We start from the raw sequence: 13,142 nt of genomic DNA on the forward strand, positions 1-13,142 counted from the left end.
GGCCACATGATGCCGGGGATGAAGAGGAGCTGAGGCAGTGGTTCCTCATGAAGTTATCGGGGGTGAAGCACGGCCTGATGCAGGGACAGGTCAGAGGGCTTGGAGCTGACCTCCTGCCTGTGCGGGGCACGTCTACTCTCACCAGCCCCTCTGCTCTTAAAGCGACAGTTACACTAACGGGGGGGGGGGCCTCCCTCTCAAGGCCCGGGCCCAGCGTACAGATACCTCTATAGCTATGCCACTGGCGGTGGGCCCCCTTACTTGCTGGGCCCTTGTGCAGTTGAACCTGCTGCACATATGGTTTGTCCGCCCCTGCCCTTGGGGACGGAGCCCATTATGACCCTAAGGACGGGAGCATTTTTTGCAAATCTGACCACTGTCACTTTAAGCATTAATAACTCTGGGATGCTTTTACTTATAAATTTGATTCCGAGATAGTTTTTTCGTGACATATTCTACTTTATGTTAGTGGTAAATTTTCGGCGATACTTGCATCCTTTCTTGGTGAAAAATTCAAAAATTTCATGAAAAATTTGAAAATTTTGCATTTTTCTAACTTTGAAGCTCTCTGCTTATAAGAAATATGGATATTCCAAATAAATTATATATTGATTCACATATACAATATGTCTACTTTATGTTTGCATCAGAAAATTGATGAGTTTTTACTTTTGGAAGACACTAGAGGGCTTCAAAGTTCAGCAACAATTTTCCAATTTTTCGCAAAATTTTCAAAATCGGAATTTTTCAGGGACCAGTTCAGGTTTGAAGTGGATTTGAAGGGTCTTCTGGTTAGAAATACCCCATAAATGACCCCATTATAAAAACTGCACCCCTCAAAGTATTCAAAATGACATTCAGTCAGTGTGTTAACCCTTTAGGTGTTTAACAGGAATAGCAGCAAAGTGAAGGAGACATTTCTAAATCTTCATTTTTTTACACTCGCATGTTCTTGTAGACCCAGTTTTTGAATTTTTACAAGGGGTAAAAGGAAAAAAATCCTCTCAAAATTTGTAACCCAATTTCTCTCGAGTAAGAAAATACCTCATGTGTATGTCAAGTGTTCGGCGGGCGCACTAGAGGGCTCAGAAGCGAAGGAGCAACAATGGGATTTAGGAGAGTGAGTTTTTCTGAAATGGTTTTTGGGGGGCATGTCACATTTAGGAAGCCCCTATGGTTCCAGGACAGCAAAAAAAAACACATCGCACACTATTATGGAAACGACACCCCTCAAGGAACGTAACAAGGGGTACGGTGAGCCTTAACACCCCACAGGTGTTTAACAACTTTTTGTTAAAGTCGGATGTGTAAATGAAAAAAACATATTTTTCCACTAAAATGCTGTTTTTTCCCCAAATTTTACTTTTTTACAAAGGGTAATAGAAGAAAATGCCCCCCAAAATTTGTAACCCCATTTCTTCTGAGTATGGAAATACCCCATGTTTGGACGTCAAGTGCACTGCGAGCGAACTACAACGCTCAGATGAGAAGGAGTGCCATTGAGCTTTTAGAGAGATAATTTGTTTGGAATGGAAGTCGGGGGCCATGTGCATTTACAAAGCCCTCCGTGGTGCCAGAACAGTGGACCCCCCACATGTGACCCCATTTTGGAAACTACACCCTTCACGGAATGTAATAAGGGGTACAGTGAGCATTTACACCCTACTGGCCTTTGACAGATCTTTGGAACAGTGGGCTGTGCAAACAAAAAAATTACATTTTTCATTTTCACGGATCACTGTTCCAAAAATCTGTCAGACACTTGTGGGGTGTAAATGCTCACTGTACCCCTTGTTACATTCCGTGAGGGGTGTAGTTTACAAAATGGGGTCACATGTGGGTATTTATTTTTTTGGGTTTATGTCAGAACCGCTGTAAATTCAGCCACCCCTGTGCAAATCACCAATTTAGGCCTCAAATGTACATGGTGCGCCCTCACTCCTGAGCCTTGTTGTGCGCCCGCAGAGTATTTTACGGCCACATATGGGGTATTTCTGTACTCAGGAGAAATTGCGTTAGAAATTTTGGGGGTCTTTTTTTCCTTTTACCTCTTGTGAAAATAAAAAGTAAAGGGCAACACCAACATGTTAGTGTAAAATTTTTTTTTTTTTTTACACTAACAGGCTGGTGTAGACCCCAACTTTTTCTTTTCATAAGGGGCAAAAGGAGAAAAAGCCCCCCAAAATTTGTAGTGCAATTTCTCCCGAGTACGGCGATACCCCATATGTCGCCCTAAACTGTTTCCTTGAAATACGACAGGGCTCCAAAGTGAGAGAGCACCATGCGCATTTGAGGACTAAATTAGGGATTGCACAGGGGTGGACATAGGGGTATTCTACGCCAGTGATTCCCAAACAGGGTGCCTCCAGCTGTTGCTAAACTCCCAGCATGCCTGGACAGTCAGTGGCTGTCTGGAAATGCTGGGAGTTGTTGTTTTGCAACAGCTGGAGGCTCCGTTTTGGAAACACTGCCGTACAATACGTTTTTCATTTTTATTGGGGGGGGGGGGGGGGGACAGTGTAAGGGGGTGTATATGTACTGTTTTACTCTTTATTATGTGTTAGTGTAGAGTAGTGTTTTTAGGGTACATTCACACTGGCGGGTTACGGCGAGTTTCCCGCTAGGAATTTGCGCTGCGGCAAAAATTTGCCGCAGCTCATACTTGAAGCAGGAAACTTGCCGTAAACCCACCCGTGTGAATGTACCCTGTACGTTTTCATGGGGGGGAACCTCCAGCTGTTTCAAAACTACAACTCCCAGCATGCACGGTCTGTCAGTACATGCTGGGAGTTGTAGTTTTGAAACAGCTGGAGGCACACTGGTTGGAAAATACTGAGTTAGATTCTGTTACCTAACTTAGTATTTTCCAACCAGTGTGCCTCCAGCTGTTTCAAAACTACAATTCCCAGCATGACTGATCACAGAAGGGCATGCTGGGAGATGTAGTTATGCAACAGCTGGAGGTACGCAACTACAACTCCCAGCATGCCGAGACAGCTGTTTTCTGTGTGGGCATGCTGGAGTTTTGCAACATCTGGAGTGCTACAATTTAGAGACCACTGAACAGTGATCTCCAAACTGTGGACCTGCAGATGTTGCAAAACTACAACTCCCAGCATGCCCAGACAGTAAACAGCTGTGTGGGCATGCTAGGAGTTGTAGTTTTGCAAGATCTAGAGGGCAGTATAGAGATCACTGTGCAGTGGTCTCTAAACTGCAGACCTCCAGCTGTTGCAAAACTACAAATTCCAGCATGCCCACACAGCAAACAGCTGTCTGGGCATGCTGGGAGTTGTAGTTTTGCAACATCTGGAGGGCTACAGTCTAGAGACCACTATAGTGGTCTCAGACTGTAGCCCTCTAGATGTTGCTATGCAACTACTCACCGGCTTCCGTCGCATCCGGGAGCCGTCCTCTTCTGCCGCCCGCTGCACGCCGCCGCAGATCTCCGTCGCCGCCCGCCGATCCCCGTCGCTCCGCTGCCTCCGGGGGGGTAAGTGGACGTCGGCGCCCGGTCCTCTTCGTTTTCCCCGTTCTGCCCCGCCTATTGTGGGAGGGCAGGACGGGGAAAACGAAAGTAAACCCCTCCGCCACCTGATCTGCTATTGGTGGTCGCGTCTAGACCACCAATAGCAGGGATAGGAGGGGTGGCACCCATGCCACCTCACTCCTATCGCTACAGGGGGATCGTGGGTGTCTTAGACACCCGCGATCCCCCTTCAATTCCGGGTCACCATAGACCCGTAATGACCCGGAATCGGCGCAAATCGCAAGTGTGAATTCACTTGCGATTTGCGCCGATCGCTGACATGGGGGGTCTAATGACCCCCCTGGGCATTTGCACGGGGTGCCTGCTGATAGATATCAGCAGTCACCCCGGCCCGGTCCCCGCCCGGCGCGCGGCGGGGACCGAAATTCCCATGGGCGTATGGATACGCCCTTCGTCCTTAAGTATCAGGACACAAGGGCGTATGCATACGCCCTTCGTCCCCAACAGGTTAAGCAATTGGCAAACTAAAGGGTGTTTACCAATAGAAATGGAATCTATTGGAAAGTGTTTTGAGGAAATGGCGGAGCAATAAAGACTTATGGTTCTATAAGCTTTACCAGCATCAAAAGAGGCTGAGAGGAAATTTAAGATGTGGGATATAGGTGCTCGTAAGGGATCCAAAGACCGTTGATTGCACCAATGAAGCCAAAGTCCCCAGGCCGATCGGTAAGTTGATTTGGTACCTGGGGCTCAGACATCTGCATGGTTATCTTGAGTCGATTTAGAAAATTGGTGGTCAGTTGTTGTTGGCCTGAGATCAACCAAGCAACTAGAGGTAGTTGGTTGGATAGAATTAAGGGATGGTAATTCCCTTGGGGATCTAGAAGGATATTCGGAATCGAAAGAAGAAGGCGAGGAAGATCTATAAGGAGGTGTAAGATTTGGGGAAACCAAAGAGGAGTTATGAGGACCATGGTGGCTCTTTGAATTGATAGCTGAAAAAGAACTTGTGGGATAAGATTGAAGGGTGGGAAGGCATATAGAGTCTTCTGAGGCCAAGATTGAAGGAAGGCATCTACACCCAAAACTTCTGGATCTGGGCACCAGCTGAAAAAGAGGTAATTGAGTGCTGAGGCGAGAAGCAAAAAGGTCTATATGAAGAGGACCCCTCGATTGATTGAAATATTGGGAGGTGAAGTTTCCAATCGCTGGAATCTGTTAGATAACGAAAGTACCAATCTGCTATAGAATTGGAAATTTGCCGAAGATATTCTGCTTTCAGGATGATATTCCTGTTTAGACAAAAATGCCAAAAGTCTTTGACAAAGTCTGCAAGAAGTTTGGAATTTGTACCTCCCAAATGATTGATGTATTGGACAGCGGAAATGTTGTCCATGCGAAGGAGAATACAGCAGTGGGAGGAATTTTTTGCAAAGCTCTTTAATTCCAAACATCCCACTAGTAATTCTAAACAATTTATGTGAAGATGGGATTCCGATGGAGACCATTTTCCTCCGGTGGAGAGTGAACTGCAATGAGTGCCCCAACCAGAAAGGCTGCCATCCGATTATATAACAATGTCTGAATTCGGATGAAAGATTGCTTCCTCGTTCCAGGATTCTATGTGTTTGAGCCACCAAAGAAGCTCTTCTTTGGCTTCCAGATAAAGGGGTATTTCATCGTAATAACCCAGACCTTCTCTGAGATGGCGAATTTTCAAGCGGTGGAGTGCCCTTTAATGTAGAGGAGCGGAAAAATGGCCTGAATAGAGGCTGAAAGTAGACCCACAACTCGAGCTATTGTTCAAAAAGAAATAAGCTCTTTGCGGAGAATTTGACGAATCTCTTTCCGGATGGTTTTCAGTTTCCTGAGAGGAAGACACAGAGTGGTCAATTGAGTATTGATCATAAAACCCAGGAATTCTAGTTCCAGAGAAGGAATAAGTACGGATTTCTTGAAGTTGACAAGGAAGCCCAAATGACATAGGAGAGTCCACTGCATGTGGAGAGAAAGTAACACTTTTGATTGGGCCATGAGAAGAATGTCGTCGAGGTAAATTATTAGGCGGACCCCGCAACTTCGGAGGGAGGCTACAACTGGTTTCAGTAGTTTTGTAAAGCACCAAGGGGCTGATGATAGGCCGAACAGCAGGCATGTGAAATGCCATTTCTGAACGTTCCAAAGAAATTGTAGGAAAGTCTGAGAGGAAGGATGAATAGGGACCGTGAGGTATGCATCTTTTAGGTCTATTTTTACTAGCCAATCGTGTTTTAAAAGGATCTCTCTTAGAAGGTGAATACTTCCCATTTTGAAGTGTCGGTAAACTACAAGGTTGTTTAAGTTTCTAGATTGATTACTGGTCTGTGGCCTCCATTCTTCTTTTTTTACCAGGAATAGGTTGCTTAACAATTATATCTGATAGCCCTTGACTGTGTTTAGAATCCATGAATCGGATGTGATCATGTTCCAATTTTGGGAAAAATTTAGGAGTCTAGTGGAATATGTGGGGAAGAAGACCAACTGAGCCCTTGACCGTGTTTAGAATCCATAAATCGGATGTGATCATGTTCCAATTTTGGGAAAAATGTAGTAGTCTAGTGGAATACGTGGGGAAGAAGACCAACTGAGATGTGGGTATCCTCTTTGTTCTTGTGCACGCCACGGTCTGCCCCTGTATTGGAAAATGGAGGGAGTATGGAGGAGGGGGCTGTATATTGTTGTTGGGATTGGATAAAGGAGCCTCTAGATCGATATCGGGATTGTGAGGAGCGGACAGAAAAGCGGCCCCTACCTTTTCCCGCCTTTCCAAAAACTCTCTGAGAGAATACTTTTTTCATAGACACCTGAGCTTTGCTCAATAATGAGAATAAAACCAACATACTTGTTTAGTTCTTTTATAAAATCTTCCCCGAACAGCATACTATTAGTAGGGTTAGGGGGTTCAGCAGTGGCTAAGTTGGTCAGTGGGGGATCTATTTTCATGAGAATTGATCTTTCTTTCAGTGGATAGAGAAGCGTTAGCATTCCCAAACAGACAAATGGCTCGTTGAGCCCAACACCTCTGATGGTTGCTGTATCAATTGGAGTATTGGAGTTAGTCTCCTCTTCTGTTAAATCAAGAATTTTATTGAGGGTCCAAGGAGGTCCATGAGCTTATCTTGGCAAGCCTTGAAGCTCCTATCTGCCCCTTTCTTTGGGTTCTGAAATAGAAATTTGTTAAGGACAGGATCTAATTCTGGAGTGGCAAAGGTGTTAAAAGGAAGGGTAGGGCGAGGGCATTCTGCTTTTAATTAATTTCTGGATGCCCAATCTAAGGGTTTATTTGCCCATATAGACAGAAAATCAGCCACTTTAGCATTAGGTTGCCATTCCCTAGAACGTGGGTGGCAAATTAGAGATGGGTCAAAGAATGGTTCCTCAGATTCACCCATATTCATTTCCTCCTGAACATCAGGGTCCTCATGGTCACTACCACTTTTCTCCGAAGCAAAGAGGATTTCCTCAACATCTCCAATATCTGAGTCACTAGACTCATCAGAAGATGAAATTTGGAAGGTGTTTGGTTTTGCTCTGAAAGCAGATTTCTGAGCCCTATTGGGTTGGTCTTCCTCTTGGGCAGAGGGTATAGTATGTGGGATATGTGAACCACTTGTTGAATTAAATTCCTGTTTAGGATATGGTTTATGTGATTTAGAAATAATTTGTTGCATATTAGAAGATTTTTATTTGGTTTTGAGAAATTTGGACCCTCAGAAGCATGGCGTCTTTTGAATTTTGCCTTACCTGGGCCCTTAAGACCCTTAGCGAGGTCAGAAATTGACTCCTCGGGAGACCAGAATTGGTCAGAGGGAGTGAGGGGGGGGGGGGGGTGTAGTGCCCCAGTCTTTCGGGAAAAAGGGGGTTTGAGAGTCATAGAAATGGATTTTGAGATTGAGTCTTGTAAAACTAAAATGGCGGATTGTACCGCAGAATGGACTGATCTTGATACTGACTCATCTACCATAGACTGCAAATGGTCAGGATTGTTATCTTTATTATTTGTCCTATTGTCTTTGGACATGATGAAATATATAGATATACTGTAAGGGATAAAGAAATGCTGTGAAAATATAATTAAGGAAAAAATATCTATAGTATGTTATATTAAGTGTAAATATGATTGTATATAATTGTATATATGTATATATAAATATATTTAATATAATGTAGAGAATTTAAATAATATATGTAAGTAAAAATTAAATAAATCAATTAGGGAAAATAACCAGTTTAATTAAATAAATAATTCAATAAATAAAGAATTTTCTGAAGTGTATATATAATAATAAATTAATTGTTATTAAAATAAAGTTGATAGAAAAATTATTTCAGTGTACTATACAAATATAGCCACCGAGTGTCAGTATAGGCTAAATAATGAAGAATTATACAGAAAATGTCAAGTTAGATACTGTTGTAAGGATATTGTAGCGAATGAAGTATCACACGTCAGACGGCCTCTGACACTGTGAAGAGAGTGTGAGAAGCCCAGGAAAGACCTGACAGGAGATCACCTCACTGTCAAGTCTCGTGAGCACAGCGGCGAGCGCTCGAGACTTCAAGATGGAGTCTAGTGGCGTAGGGAAAATTAGAAGAGGAACGGAAAGAATATGGAAGAAGCAGAGAATAATATAGATGGGGAAAAGCCTGTAAACGGATAAGGTGAGATGGAAATATTTAGGGAAGAATGAATATGAGGGAAAACAGGACGATATTTCCCTATAGGGGAAAAAGAAAGGAAAAAAATCGCCAAAATGAACCAATAAATGCGCAATAATGCGAAGTATATGAGAAAATAGGAGAAGAAAAAACAAGATATATATGAATTAATAATATATCAATCATTAGAAAGGATGAAAAAACATATATCATAGAAGAAATGAATTGTAAATGTAAATAAATGAAATATAAATGAGTAAATAATATATGAGATAATATATAGTGTATATAATTCAATTAATATAAATTAGTTAATATGAATAAAGGTTTTTATGAGAGAAATTTTATACTCATCTGAACACTCTGCTGAGGAGCAAAGAAGAAGGAATTTACCTGTTTGTCAGTTACTGATATCACCTACGCTGTTTCCTGATTGGCTATTGTGGTGGACATCATGCTAGGTTACACCTGGCTCATGGTTATATACACTGTACATATTGTTATAAATTTGTCTCTTTAACACATACAATATATTTGCTGCTGAGTTCAGTAAAAGAAGTTATTCGCATAATACGAAGCATCTTGTCTTGCCTTAAAATTACAGCAACTGGTGTTAGAAAAAAGTCAAAAGGATTGCGAGAATGTTGCAACAGAGCTTTGTAAACCCAAATTGGAACTTCGTACGAGACTGAGTCACAGTTCTCTGCATTTCTACAGAGTTTGGAAAAGAAACTATTCCAATTACAGACCATTCTCAAGGAAACGAAAAAAGATAAATTCTTGAGAGACAAGAAGGACTTTAAAATGGATAGCATTTTTTCTCGGGGAAAGCAACCTCAACAGAATAAAATGGGGTCTTGGAAGAAAAACAAGAACAAAAGATGACAACCGTATCATAATAAAAACAGAAAGGCCAACCAGTCTGATTTCCTGACCACTGAGTCGGTCACTTCATTTTCAGATGACTCGAAAGAGGACACAGCGGGTCCCAGTGGCTTAATAGTCCCATCAGCAGCCTCCTTAGAAAAAAGACCTGAAGGGGTGGCAGAAGGAGGAGGAGACAACAGGCGGAATCCATGGAGACAGGTCAAGAAAGCCAAGAACCAAACCTTCCCCCCTCACTAGTGATTAATCTCACCACGATCCCCCTTACTGAGGATTGTGTTAAGGTTCTTAACAGGGGACTGAACTTTGGTCTAAATGATAAATTTGATGCTACTCAGTTGGAAGTGGATTTCTTTCAGGGGATAAGGAAGTTACATTTGAAAATGTTTTTTTTCTGCACGTAAAAATAAAGACCATGGGTCACTTGTTATCAGCAGTACACCTATTGTGGAGGGTGAGATTCCGTGCAGTATCAGCCCTTTGGGTTTTTCAGTGGTGACAGATTTCACACCTGGGGATATTATGGCCACCCGTATCCTTGCAAACTTAGATAATGATAGTGATGAGGATGGTGTGGCAGAGCAACAGGGTGACAGTGAGGAATATGTAGTTCCCTTCTCGGGGGGTAATAAATCCAAATTCAATCCACCGTTAATACCAGGCAGTTCGGTAGATTTGTTTTATAGGGCAGTACTTAAAGATATGAAAGCCCTCATATACCCCGAACCCACCCCCAACATTTCACCGTGACCCCGCATCACACTGGGTCGGTCCCAGCTGCTAACGACAGCCGGGACCTTGGGCTAACAGCACGCTGCATCGATCGTTGTGCCGCGCGCTGTTAACCCTTCAGATGCGGCGATCAAAGTTGACCGCCGCGTCTGAAAACGAAAGTAAACGGTTCCCGGCAGCTCAGTCGGGCTGATCGGGACATCACGATAAAATCGTGATGTTCCGATCAGCTGGGACGCAGGCGGAGGTCTCCTTACCTCTCTCCGCAGCGTCCCATCGTCGATTGATTGCTCCAAGCCTGAGTTACAGGCTTGAGCAATCAAGCCTCTATCTGACTGATCCGTGCAAAGCTAGGGATCAGCATAGGAGATCAGTGTGTGCAGTGTTATAGGTCCCTATGGGAGCTATAACACTGCAAAAAAAAAGTGAAAAAAAAGTTAACAAAGGTTATTTAACCCCTTCCCTATTAAAAGTTTGAATCACCCCCCTTTTCCCATAAAAAAATAACTGTGTAAATAAAAATAAACATATGTGGTATCGCCGCGTGTGAAAATGTCCGAACTATAAAAATATAGCGTTAATTAAATTGCACGGTCAATGGCGTGCACGCAAAAAAATTAAAAAGTCCAAAATAGTGTATTTTTGGTCACTTTTTACATATCATGAAAAAATGAATAAAAAGCTATCAAAAAGTCTGATCAATACAAAAATGGTACCGATAAAAACTTCAGAACACGGCGCAAAAAATGAGCCCTCATACCGGCCCGTATGCGGAAAAATAAAAAAGTTATAGGGGTTAGAAGATGAGAATTTTTAACATATACATTTTCCTGCATGTAGTTATGATTTTTTTCCCGAAGTACGACAATATCCAACCTATATAAGTAGGGTATAATTTTTACCGTATGGACCTACAGAATAAAGATAAGGTGTTACTTTTACTGAAAAATGCACTGCGTAGAAACGGAAGACCCCAAAAGTTACAAAATTAAATTTTTTCTTCAATTTTGTCGCACAATGATTTTTTTTCCTTTTCGCCGTGGATCTTTTGGTAAAATGACTAATGTCACTGCAAAGTAGAATTGGTGGCACAAAAAATAAGCCATCATATGAATTTTTAGGTGCAAAATTGAAAGCGTTATGATTTTTAGAAGGTGATGAGGAAAAAATGAAAATGCAAAAACAGAAAAACGCTGAGTCCTTAAGGGGTTAAACTACGCTTAAATTGATCCCAGACAACCCCCAGTACCTCCATTGGTACATGCTCCCAAAGGTGCACAAGTCGCTGAGCCATCCCCCCGGCCACCCGATCGTGGTGGGGGTTGGGTCAGTGACCGTGGCACTTTCAAGCTATCTTGAATGGTAGCTTTCTCCCCTGTTGAAGGAAATGCCCACCTACCTGAGAGACACTGGGGATCTTATACAGGTCCTCGAGGGATTTGATTGTCAGGAGAATTTCCATTTAGCATCAATCAACGTGGAGAGCCTGTATACCCTCATCCTTCATGATGCGGGTATACAGGCTGTCCAGGAGGTACTACTGAGTTCAGATAAGTCCCCTGATTTTATTGACTTTGTTGGTTAAGCATTATTATTCGTTCTATCTAATAATACGTTCACTTATGACTGAGATTGGTACAGACAAAAGTATGGCATGGCGATGGGTACGCCCATCTCGTACACATACGCTAATCTGTTTCTCTCTATTTTTGAGAGAAATTGTATTTTTTCATCCACAAACCACTATATTAAACACATAAAACTATTTATGAGGATTGTGGATGACATCTCCGTCATTTGGGATGGAATGAAGAATGGAAGAATTTTTAAATTTTGTTTCAGAATTGAACTACACCAACAACCTTTATGACCTTTACCTCCCAGTTTTGGGATCAATCCTTGGAATTTATGGATGTGAAAGTTTATATCGAAGATGTTCGGCTGTTAACATCCGGATTTAGGTAATCTATTTCCAAAAACGCACTTTTACATTTTGAGAGTTCACACCCCTTGTATATTACACATAGTATACTTATAGCCAATTCATACGGCTCAAACGAATTAATAAAGATAATAATTCCTTCTTGTTCCAGGCATTCAAGCTCAAGTGTAGATTAATGGATAGGGGATACCCCAAAAATCTAATTGATCAAGCCCTTGAGAAAGTTAAGAAAATAGAAAGACGCACAGTCCTCTCAAGCAAGCAACATAAAGTAAAAAAAGATTCAAAAATTGTATCTACTTTTGCAAATTCCCCTATGAACCGCACCATCAATGGGATACTCCGTAAAAATTGGCATATGATCCAACGTGATCAGGAATTGTGCGGAGTAGACGTCTCTCGTCTTCTGGTCACATTTAGACAGAGTAGAACCATTGGTAGTACCTTGAATGCAATAGAATGCAAGGACACCAAAACTAAGAATTCTAGATGGCTTAAACAAGTGGTTCCTATAGGCAACAGACAATATAGGGACTGTACTATATGCAGTAAAAATCTAGCCCAAAGTAGTTTCTCACTTGGCTCTTGTAAAGTGAATGTACGTCAACTAATTACATGTAAAACCACGTTTGTGGTATACTGTATTTTTTGCCCGTGTGGGTTCTATTATATTGGGGGACCCAAAAGGAAGCTCTACTTACGCATAAAGGAACATCTAAGATCAATCAAAACAGGAATAGGAGCGCTCAGATTTATCACACACATGCAGGAGATTCATGCAGGCGAAACAAAAGGATTGAAGTTCGCCGGCATTGAACGGGTGAATTGCCCAGAAAGAGGTGGTAGCAGGTTTGATCTTCTCGCACACGCAGAAGCGCGGTGGATAATACGAGTGGATGAGCTCGGCCCTTTGGGATTAAATGATCGTAACGAATTAGGTTCATTTCTGTGACCCACATATTTTCTTGTACGTTTTACCGGTTTGTAAGTATTTTTACTAGCACTTCTTGTATGTTTTTTTTACAGATTTTGTATATTTTATGTCTCACACGTAGTGGGTGGATACTATTTAATAGGTAAACGAGCAACAGGAAGCTGTCACCGGGGCCTGATGAAACGCTGAATGGCGTGAAACAGTGGCTGTCGTCCAGGTGCCTCCTGACTCTCACCTCTGCTCGTATCTTGGGGAAGATGTTACATCTATGTTCTGAATGAACTTTGAATAAATCGTTGCAGCAGGATCTTCAGGTGAGTGCTCCGTTTTTTCCTTTTCTTTATATTGATGCCTTTGTACTTGTATACTCACACACGTGAAGCACCCCCTTTTCTCCTTGTCTGCTAAGGACTCATACCCCATTACTGACATCTATCAGCTCTATCCTATGATATTTCAGT

At 42.2% G+C, this 13,142-nt stretch overlaps 1 protein-coding gene across 8 annotated transcripts in view; it reads left to right on the forward strand.

The window, feature by feature from the left end:
- Nucleotides 1–13,142, forward strand: part of ARRDC2 (arrestin domain containing 2) — a 235,915-nt gene that overhangs the window by 47,903 nt on the left and 174,870 nt on the right. For 3 of the 8 annotated variants that reach the window (XM_056572912.1, XM_056572928.1, XM_056572922.1), the window contains 2 exons: nt 11,648–11,766; nt 12,774–12,995. The gene's annotated coding sequence lies outside the window, so the exon portion shown is untranslated. Of the gene's footprint in view, nt 1–11,647; nt 11,767–11,898; nt 12,019–12,773; nt 12,996–13,142 lie in introns of all 8 variants that reach the window. The other 5 variants (XM_056572934.1, XM_056572944.1, XM_056572951.1 and 2 more) reach the window with 5 other exon arrangements.

The sequence above is a fragment of the Hyla sarda genome, chromosome 1, assembly GCF_029499605.1.
Source record: "Hyla sarda isolate aHylSar1 chromosome 1, aHylSar1.hap1, whole genome shotgun sequence".
NCBI lineage: Eukaryota > Metazoa > Chordata > Amphibia > Anura > Hylidae > Hyla > Hyla sarda.